Here is an 8,865-nt window from a genome sequence, read left to right on the forward strand (position 1 = left end):
GATCTTTATTATGTGCTGCTCTTCCGAAATCTTTCAGACTGGGGTTCCCCGGATTTTCCTATTACATTAGAAGCAAAAAGAGGAAATAATACATTGACTTACAGAGAAGAAATTTAGATCTTCAAATACTTATATGTATTTTGCATACACTTTTGTTTTTCTAAGTTTAAAGAATATGATCCACAAGAGTAGAAATATTCCCAAATGCCTCCTGTGTCTACTTTGGTACAGGAATTTAAATATGGGATAAGAAGGCTGTCACTTAAAATAAATTGCAGCATTAGGCAATGAGTTTGGGCTTTTCTGGTTGGAGGCCAAGTGGAAGATGGTTCTCTTGGCTTCAAGAAAACTGAGTTAATCCTAAGAAACTTAAGGCTTTTGGTAAATGATAATGTAAGGTCTGCTCTGCTTTTCCTTGTTAGACATTTATAGGCTATCAGTGCTTTGTTTAGGGTAAAATAATGATTTGGTAATTAACAGGTCATTTGATTGTGTAGAAAACCCCTCTCATCTCCATGTCCTGACTCACGCATCTTACTTATCCACGGAATCAAATGAACTTCACTTAATAGCAATACAGACAGAATTTTAATATGGTGGCCATTACAGTACTTTCTTCACTATTGTGCCACTTCTAAGGCCACTAGACAGAAAGAGACCAGGTGACAAAGATAGCCAACAGGGTCCATAAGACTTTTCTTTTGGAGTTTTTCTTTCCATTCCTTCCATTTAATATAAATATTCTTCCTCGATCTCCAAATACCTCTTCTTTACAAGGTTTGAATCACCCTTACAAATGTATTTTCTTGTACTGTTGTACTGTTTCAGGGGGAAGAATCCTGTCTTTTTATTTAAGGATTTTTATTTTTTCTAGAAATTTTTTTTTTTACTTTAGAGTTTTGATCAGGAACTTGAAACATTCTACATTTTCTGTTTCTTTTGGCAATAAAATTAAGTCTGGAGTGGAAGAACTGAGTAACCTACAGCATATCCATTTGTCAATGTAACATTCTGAGTAGTACACTTTAAACTTTTAAGCATATACATTTTTAAAAGATTTCCCTATAAATAGCTAATGGGGAAAATTTTAATGTGTGAAAGCTCTGAGTCATCTGTCTCATCCACGGCTACTGTCATGAGAAAAGGAACAGAATTTGTCATCAGGGGTTCACTTCATGGAGCATTCCTTTTCTGAATCTGAAAATGTCTGTAGATGTGTTTGGAACATGTTTATAGGTACTTTAATTTGTATCTGAGAAATATGATTCTTTTATTATAACTTAGAAATAATACTTAAGCAATTAAAATAATGACTCTTGTCAATAGGCATTATCATTAAAGATTTTGAAAACGCTGGATATGTAATTTTTGGTCAAATCATTTAACCTTGTCACACAAGTGACATAGGCCAACATATAGGTTATGCTGCTGTCACCCAGTGGGCAGTTAAGAAACTCTGTTCTTTGAGATGCACATGAAATGAGCTTGAACAACCACACAAGGCTGTGTAGAATTCCAATGACTTCATCAAGATGTCTGTGACTCTTTGCTGGGTGAAGGTAGGAGAGTGAGCAGCACATCTTTTTTGGCCAACTTTGGCTCTCTTTTTGCTTCTGCTGTAGTACTGTTCTTCATTCTTTACCTCGTGGCTATTCCCACCTCCCAGTCCTGGTGTTGACACAAAGAGAGAATGCAAATCCTTTTCCTGATCTTCCTTCTGCTCCAGAACAGCATTAATGAAGATTGATCACATACAGTAGGACTTTTACTAATGGTTTGTGGTTTGCCTTGATGAGAGGGCTTGTCATCATACTATTATAGTAAATAACATAACATTGAATTTTAGGTAGTCCTGACCTTTTATAACCAGTTATTTTTCTCAGTTTATTTTTTTATACAAACTTAAAAAACTAATGAGTGCATGTGCTAGTTTTTAAAAATAGCATGGAAGGGTATACAATGAAAAATATCCTCAGACCAGATCCCCAACTGCCCTCATCAGAAGTAACTACTGTTAACATTTCTTTTTGTAATCTATAATATTTTAATATATATACAAGCTTGCGTATGCAGGGAAATCCTTTTTTATAAACAAAATAATGTATCTGTTTTTATCCTTACTCTTTCAACTTATCTATGCCATTGAATTTGAAGTAAATTTCTTGTAAATAGTATGTAGTTGGATCATTTTTTTGTTTTTTTAAACTCGGTTTGCCAATTTCTGCCTTTCAGTTGGTATATTTAAACCATTTATCCTTAAAGTAATTACTGATATGTTGGAGCTTAAATCTAAGAGTATATTATTTTTTTCTGTTTGTGTCTTCTGTTTCTTATTCTTTTCTTTCCTTTCTTTTCTGTGAGTTGCTTGAACATTTTTTAAGGACTCCATTTTGATGTATTTATGGCATACTAGAGTACATCCCTGTGTATTTTTCCAAGTGGTTGCTCTGGGTATTACAATATACATACATGCTTTATCACAGACTACTGGTATCAACATTTTACCACTTCAAGTGAAACAACACTTGCACTTCCCCTTACCTCCCCAACTTTTAAATATCATTGTCTTAAGTATTAAATGGTGTTATAATTTTTATTTCTACCCTAGCATCTATTTTAGAAAACTCATGAGGAGGATAGTCAATTGCATTGCTTTCCTTGCTATTTTTTTCTCCCTTCTTAATGGCATGGATACATTCTTTTTCACTTAGTTTCTGTTTGAAGAGCTTCCTTAAAAAAATAGTTTTGTTTGTTTTTTTGGTCACTGGACTCCAACAGTTCCTTGCTGGTGCTGCTTCAAGGGTTGGAAGGAATGTTACCAGGCTGTTGCCTCATGTAATCCTCTAGGTGAGGGAACAGAGTCTCTGGCTTTAGGGCAGAGAACCTGTCCTGTGAAGGTGCTTGTTGTGGTAAAATCCTCTTTGTAGGTGCTCAATGTCCCCACAGGTCATGTCTCTGTTAGAAGGGGAGAGTCCTGGGCCCCATAGAGAAAGAGAGTTTCCCTTTGTGGCCTATTTTCATTTGGACTTCAGATCTGTCCCCTGAGGTAGTTCTGCGGACAGAACTCCCATTAGATTCCATTGTTACTATGGCTACCTGGGCCATGTTCTGTTGTTAGTTTTGGGGGTTGGAAGATGCCAGACCTGAATTGCCTTATTCCATTGGGCAGTAGGTTCTAAGATGCCCCAACATTATATTGTTTCTTTAGTCTGACTCTTTAATTAGCTTGTCTCTCTCTTACCACTTCTCAGAGTTTATCATTGTGCTTAGCAGGGAGGAGCAGGGCATGATGAGTCTATACCAGCTAGTTTGTTTGGACAGAAGTCCCTTAGATTTTTAAAAATTAGATTGTTAGATTCTTAGATATCTTTTAGCTAGCACAGAACAAGGACTTTCTCAAGGCTATGCAATATCTAGACTCTTTTCTTCCTTATTTTATCTCTAGTTCATCTCCATTTCACCTAGGTTTTCTAGAGAATCATGAATTCTCACTGAGGCAGAGAATTCTGCTATCTCTGGTCCCTAACCTGTAACCCAGCTCTAAGTTTCTTTGTTTCTTTTCAACCCATCAATTGGTCCGGTTGAACAAAAGAGGCTTCTATTCTGTTCCCCTGGGCAACTCAAAAGTCAGGCATAGACCCAGGACAAGGGATCTTTCCTTTCACAGTAGCCTTTGTCCTTTGAAGACATGCACTGTTTTAAATAGCATCTTCTATCACCCTTCTGAGTTCACATTTAAGTAGATGGAGCATTTTTGCTCCACCTTTTGGCCAAAGACTGTGCCTTGAAGGTTGGGATTACATACCTAGTACCAAGCAGAGTGCCAAGCACTAAACAGCATTTATCTGTTATAAATGTGTGTTAAGTGCAGGAATAAAAGGCAGGCTGTTACTATTTCTTCCATCGTGTGAATGGGTTCAGCATGACAATAATAGGTCTGGAGGGACTCTAAAAGGTCAATTAGTTCATTTTTCTGCTTCTGTCCAAGAACACATACCAGATAACTAGGTAGCTAGTCTGATTTTAAGTATATAAAAGGAAAGAAAATTACAGTTTCCTCTGGTAATCCATTCCAGTGTTTAACAACTCTCATTGTCAGCAAGATTTTCCTTATATCTAGCCTAAAGCTCCCACACTGCATTCTTCAACTTTAGCAAGTAAAAATGTGCAACCAGGATTTAAATGGTTTTTATTTCTTTAATTACTCTTGAGCAAGTATTTATAGGCCAAATACTTTTCTATGTGTAGTTTCATAGGCTTTTCTTAATCAGAAGGTATGTGCACTTACCTGTCCTTGTCACTTAGTTCCAAACCGCCACTGCCCTGGTATTGGCTCTTTACTGTGGTATATTGATTGCATTAATGGTTTCAATTTGCACCATCTCTTTTGGTTGAGCCCTCCCACTTTGGCTCTGGGCTTAGCCATGTGGCTTGCTTTGACCAATGGGACCACAGTCAGCTAGGTGTGAGCAAAGACTTGAAAAATGGCTTGCATATCCTCTTTTCTGGTGAGAACATGAGAACATGCCCAGTTTAACCTGCTAGAGAGATAAGACTATCTGGATGGATAAGATAACCTACCTGGAGAAGAACTGAGTCTTCTGAGGTGAGGCCATCCAAGAAACAGCCAGCTCCCAAGGTCAACTGATTCTGGTGCAGATCATCAGAAATAACTGCCCAATGGACCCATATACTCATGATACATAATAAGTGGATATAGCTTTAAACCATTAATTTCTAAGATCTTTTTGTTTGCAGCAAAAATTGACACTCTCCCTAGGAATAACTTCCTAGCTCTGGTGGCAGTCAACCTCAGGAATAGGTTCCCCATGCTGCTGCTTATGAAACAGGTAAGCTTCCCTAACTCTTATTGTCTTACTTTCTGCCTGTGCATTTTCCTCATTGCTTTGCTTTGAGTGATTAACCAGCACAAACCACCTTGGACCTACTCACTTGGAGTCTGACCTTCTTTACTGACTGGTGGTGGGGAGGAAAAAAAATTACTCTATCCTTTAAGTTTTTCTAGCTGGTCTAAGAATTAAATTGACATGAGACAGATTACCAGGAGAAAATCAAACAAGTTTAATAACATGTAAACTTCTTGTATCCATGAAAGACACCCAGTAAAACTGGGTAACTCTTCAAAATAGCTGAAGCCATCACCTTAAATATCATTTCCAGCTAACGACAAAATAAGATGTTGGGGGTATGGAGTAAGTTATGGGGGCTTACCAGGAGAAGTATGGTAAACAAAGATAAACACAGATTTAAGTTTAGGCCTCCACTGGGAACAGTGTCTAGAGATTTAGAGTCATCCCCTCTTCCAGTTATGAGGGAGAAGACCTTACAAATAGAGATTGCCCTTATACATGCAAATGTCCCTTACAAAAAGGTAACTTTGACTCAATTTTCAGAGCTTCTCCTGTGTCTGCAGTTTCTTAAAAATAACCAGTTTAGAATAATCAATATGCCAAAGAAGCATATCGTAGAGTGGCAAATTTGCTTCCCTGTGGATTCCAAGAACTGAAATGAGGAACTTAAAGTAATCAAAGAAATGGGCAGTGTTTTTTGAAAAGTGAGTTTTAAGATCACTGTAGTACTAAATTATACCCACTTTAAATGTGCTTATGTTTTTCTCAGGAGTATTTGTATTCTGCTAGTGTTAATTCTCCAATTGTTTCAGAGTAACTGAACTATTCCAGACCTTCAATCCCACCTACCTTTCTTGGAAATGACACTGCTGCCACCTACTATGAATGGGAGACAGAAACCTGGGACAGATTCCCCAGGGTATGTAGACATAAATATATTCTCTCCATCCTGCTCTCAAAATTCTTAATTTTATTTTTTCTTCTTAATATTCTTTCATACAAGGTTAAGCTTTTCCATTTCCCTACCAATACTTTACCTTTTCAATTTAACACGTTCTAATCTTATTTTCATGGACTCTATGCTATACTGAAGGTAAAATAATGATCAGCTATTTGTGAAATCCAGTGACTTTTTGTCAGTGCTCACACTTCTTGAACTTTATTGAATATTTAATGTCATTGGATACCTCTATCTTCTTCCTGAGCCATTTTGTTATGTTTGGCTTTTGTGCCAATACATTCCACTGTGACTCCTTTAATGGATCTTTCATGGCTCTTTCCTCTCCACCTGTCTCTAAGTGTAAAATATCCCTAAGGTTAAGTCATTGGCTCTCTATCTTCTTTTCTTTATATTTTCTCCCAAAAGTATATTCCTCAGTTTCTCAATCTCACACCCATTTCACCCCAAGACTGTTAGGGTTCAACCTATCACAACGTGCTCATCCTGCTTACCAAATATGTGCTTCAGTATTCAGGTGAGTCATACTGACTAGACAACTGCAGAATAAAGCCTAAGTCATTTTTTTCCTTAGTATTCAATTCAATGTGTTATAGCCAAAATAATTTTATCTGGAACTATAACATTATAAGGCACATAAATTATGTTCTGTTATTTAAAAAAGCAAATCAAACCATGAAACTGCCAAATTCAAAGGCCTATGACTCTTCTCTTTAGTGTATAGAGATGAATCTGCTGTTTCTGAATATACTCACATCTACTCCACTTATATTTCTGTTCAGTCAGGAAAACGACTCTCTGGCTTTGCTTTGTTTCTTGATGCAGCACAACAGGGCATGCCAGAGAACTCTGTAGGGAAGGCTCAAAAGTAAATGAATTTTATTCACATACTGAATGGTTTTATTTGGTATTTCCACTCTGGCTCTTTCATGTAATGTCTCCTTTCTTTTGTTCTGTGTTGTTAATGCATAGTCTCTGATGCTGAATGTGCCCTGGAGAGACATGTGGATGCTCACAGTGGCCCAGCATGGTTCTTGGCACTGGTGCTTGGAGGAGGCAGGGGGACTACAGAGCCTGAGGAGATAAGTAGCAAGCTGCTGGCTTCCAAGTGGTGCAGAGTGGCTCCAAGTCTTCCTATGTGACTCATCACTCTTCAGAGTTTTTCCTAAAGTTCAAGGCTAAGTAGACAAATCTTGTCCACAGATGAACTTATAACAGAGCTTTTATACTTTTACTGGGTCTCAGCTTCTCCCTATTTATGTCAATCATTCTGATCACTAAAATTTATACAGTATTGCTGCATATGATTTTGTTTCATTTTCCTGTAAATGTAGAAAGTGATTAAAACAAGACTCATCCTGTAGTACTTGAATTCAAGCAATAAAGGCTCATGGCAACAACAGCAGAGTAAGCATCAATGATTCACACCGTGAGATGAAGGGAGCTTGAATTATAGCGCACTAATAAAATAATGATTCCTTCCCATAATGTGATCATGATCCCATCAATGAACTAACAATGATTCAAGGGCCTTCTAAAATCACTTTTGGCATTTACTTACATTGTGTATCTGGCTTCTTTATCAATTTGAGGGACTAGGCTTTCTGTTAGCATGCTTGAAGATGCTGTTAGTATGAACTGTAGACCAGGAGCTTCAGCATCACTTTGGACTTTTAGAAATGCAGAGTTTCTTTATTTTATTTTATTTTTTCAGAATTTCAATCCCAGTCCAGAACTAATGAACAGAAACTTGCATTTTCACAGGATTTTAGGTGATATGTATGCTTATGTTTTAATTTTGAAAACAATATTCTAAAGCATTAAGTCTATATTCTAAATTTCATTCATTGATACTTCAATCTAGTAACCTTTCTTGTCTCCTAATATGTTTTTTTCTTCCTGAACTTTGAGAGAAAATCGCCCAACCACATATATTTAGTTGCATTAGGACTTCTCGGTCACAGTGATTAGAATAATTATTAACATTAGAATGAGTATCAGTCAGATCATGCTGAAAATATCTGAATGCAAACCAATGAGAATCTATTTCTAAATCCTTAGTTGACTATTTGGTAAACTGGTTCAGAGCACTGTGTCTCTTTCCCTCTCTGTCTCTGTCTTTGTCTCTCACAGGCACACACACAAACACACACACACACACAGCCACTGGGCATGAGGAAGTCAAGTTTCCTAGTTCCAAGTACAGGTTAAACATTATGTTTGAGGCACACTTTAATTGACACAGTAATTTTAGGAGCCCAAATGCAAGAATAGAAGTGGTTCTTTTTAAAATTTAATTAATAAATTAATTTCATTTATTTCTTTTTTTAAGAAGTGAAATGGTTCTAATAAAATTCTCTTGCTAGATCACCTGGTTTAGGAAAATTGTTTCCCAACAGGCCATTGTTCTTGCAATGATATCTCATCCAAAAAGAGAAATGCTTGATCAAACTCATAACTACAACTCAACACAGTTAAGTGAAACCCCCAACATAAGTTTCAGGGTAACCTTTATTTATATAGAAAGAGCAAAACACTATTGATAATCCTTTTTTTGCTTCCATCTGTGAGAGGGGTGCTTTAGAGGGGTTTGAAAGTACAATTTTTGTCCAAGACTCACTCAGCCTATAATGTTAATTGTGGTGAATTTTTAAACTGACATGGAGGCTGAGCTGGAGGGAGGTCTCTTTTCCAGCAGAAGAGAAAAAAGTTTACAGCACTAGAATGGCCATCTGTACTGATTACAGATCCAAACATCAGAGAGGGAGCAACAACTTCCATTACTAGGGATTCACGGGTCTCCTAACTCCATTTCAGGGATCTTGCTTGCAAGTCAAGGAAGTCCTAGAAAAATAAGTAGGACATTTAAAAAGAATCCAAGGATATCATATGGAAATGCCTTCAATTTGATGACTTCACTTATTCCTGAACTCATTTATGTATTTGTTCAATAAATAGATATTAAGGGCATTTTATCTGTTTAGCATTGTTCTATGTACTGAGTTTATAGCAGTGATCAAATTGGACAAATATAAC

At 36.8% G+C, this 8,865-nt stretch overlaps 1 long non-coding RNA gene across 2 annotated transcripts; it reads left to right on the forward strand.

The window, feature by feature from the left end:
* The first annotated feature begins 3,082 nt into the window (after nucleotides 1-3,082).
* Nucleotides 3,083-7,317, forward strand: LOC144314185 (uncharacterized). Of its 2 annotated transcripts, XR_013379973.1 has the most exons (5): nucleotides 3,083-3,168; nucleotides 4,397-4,606; nucleotides 4,759-4,850; nucleotides 5,684-5,790; nucleotides 6,802-7,317. It is a non-coding gene; the product is annotated as an uncharacterized LOC144314185 (long non-coding RNA). The 2 variants fall into 2 exon arrangements; XR_013379971.1 differs by lacking the exon at nucleotides 3,083-3,168 and having other exon boundaries at nucleotides 3,175-4,606.
* The last annotated feature ends 1,548 nt before the right edge of the window (nucleotides 7,318-8,865 follow it).

The sequence above is a fragment of the Canis aureus genome, chromosome 1 (genome assembly GCF_053574225.1).
Source record: "Canis aureus isolate CA01 chromosome 1, VMU_Caureus_v.1.0, whole genome shotgun sequence".
NCBI classification, from domain to species: domain Eukaryota; kingdom Metazoa; phylum Chordata; class Mammalia; order Carnivora; family Canidae; genus Canis; species Canis aureus.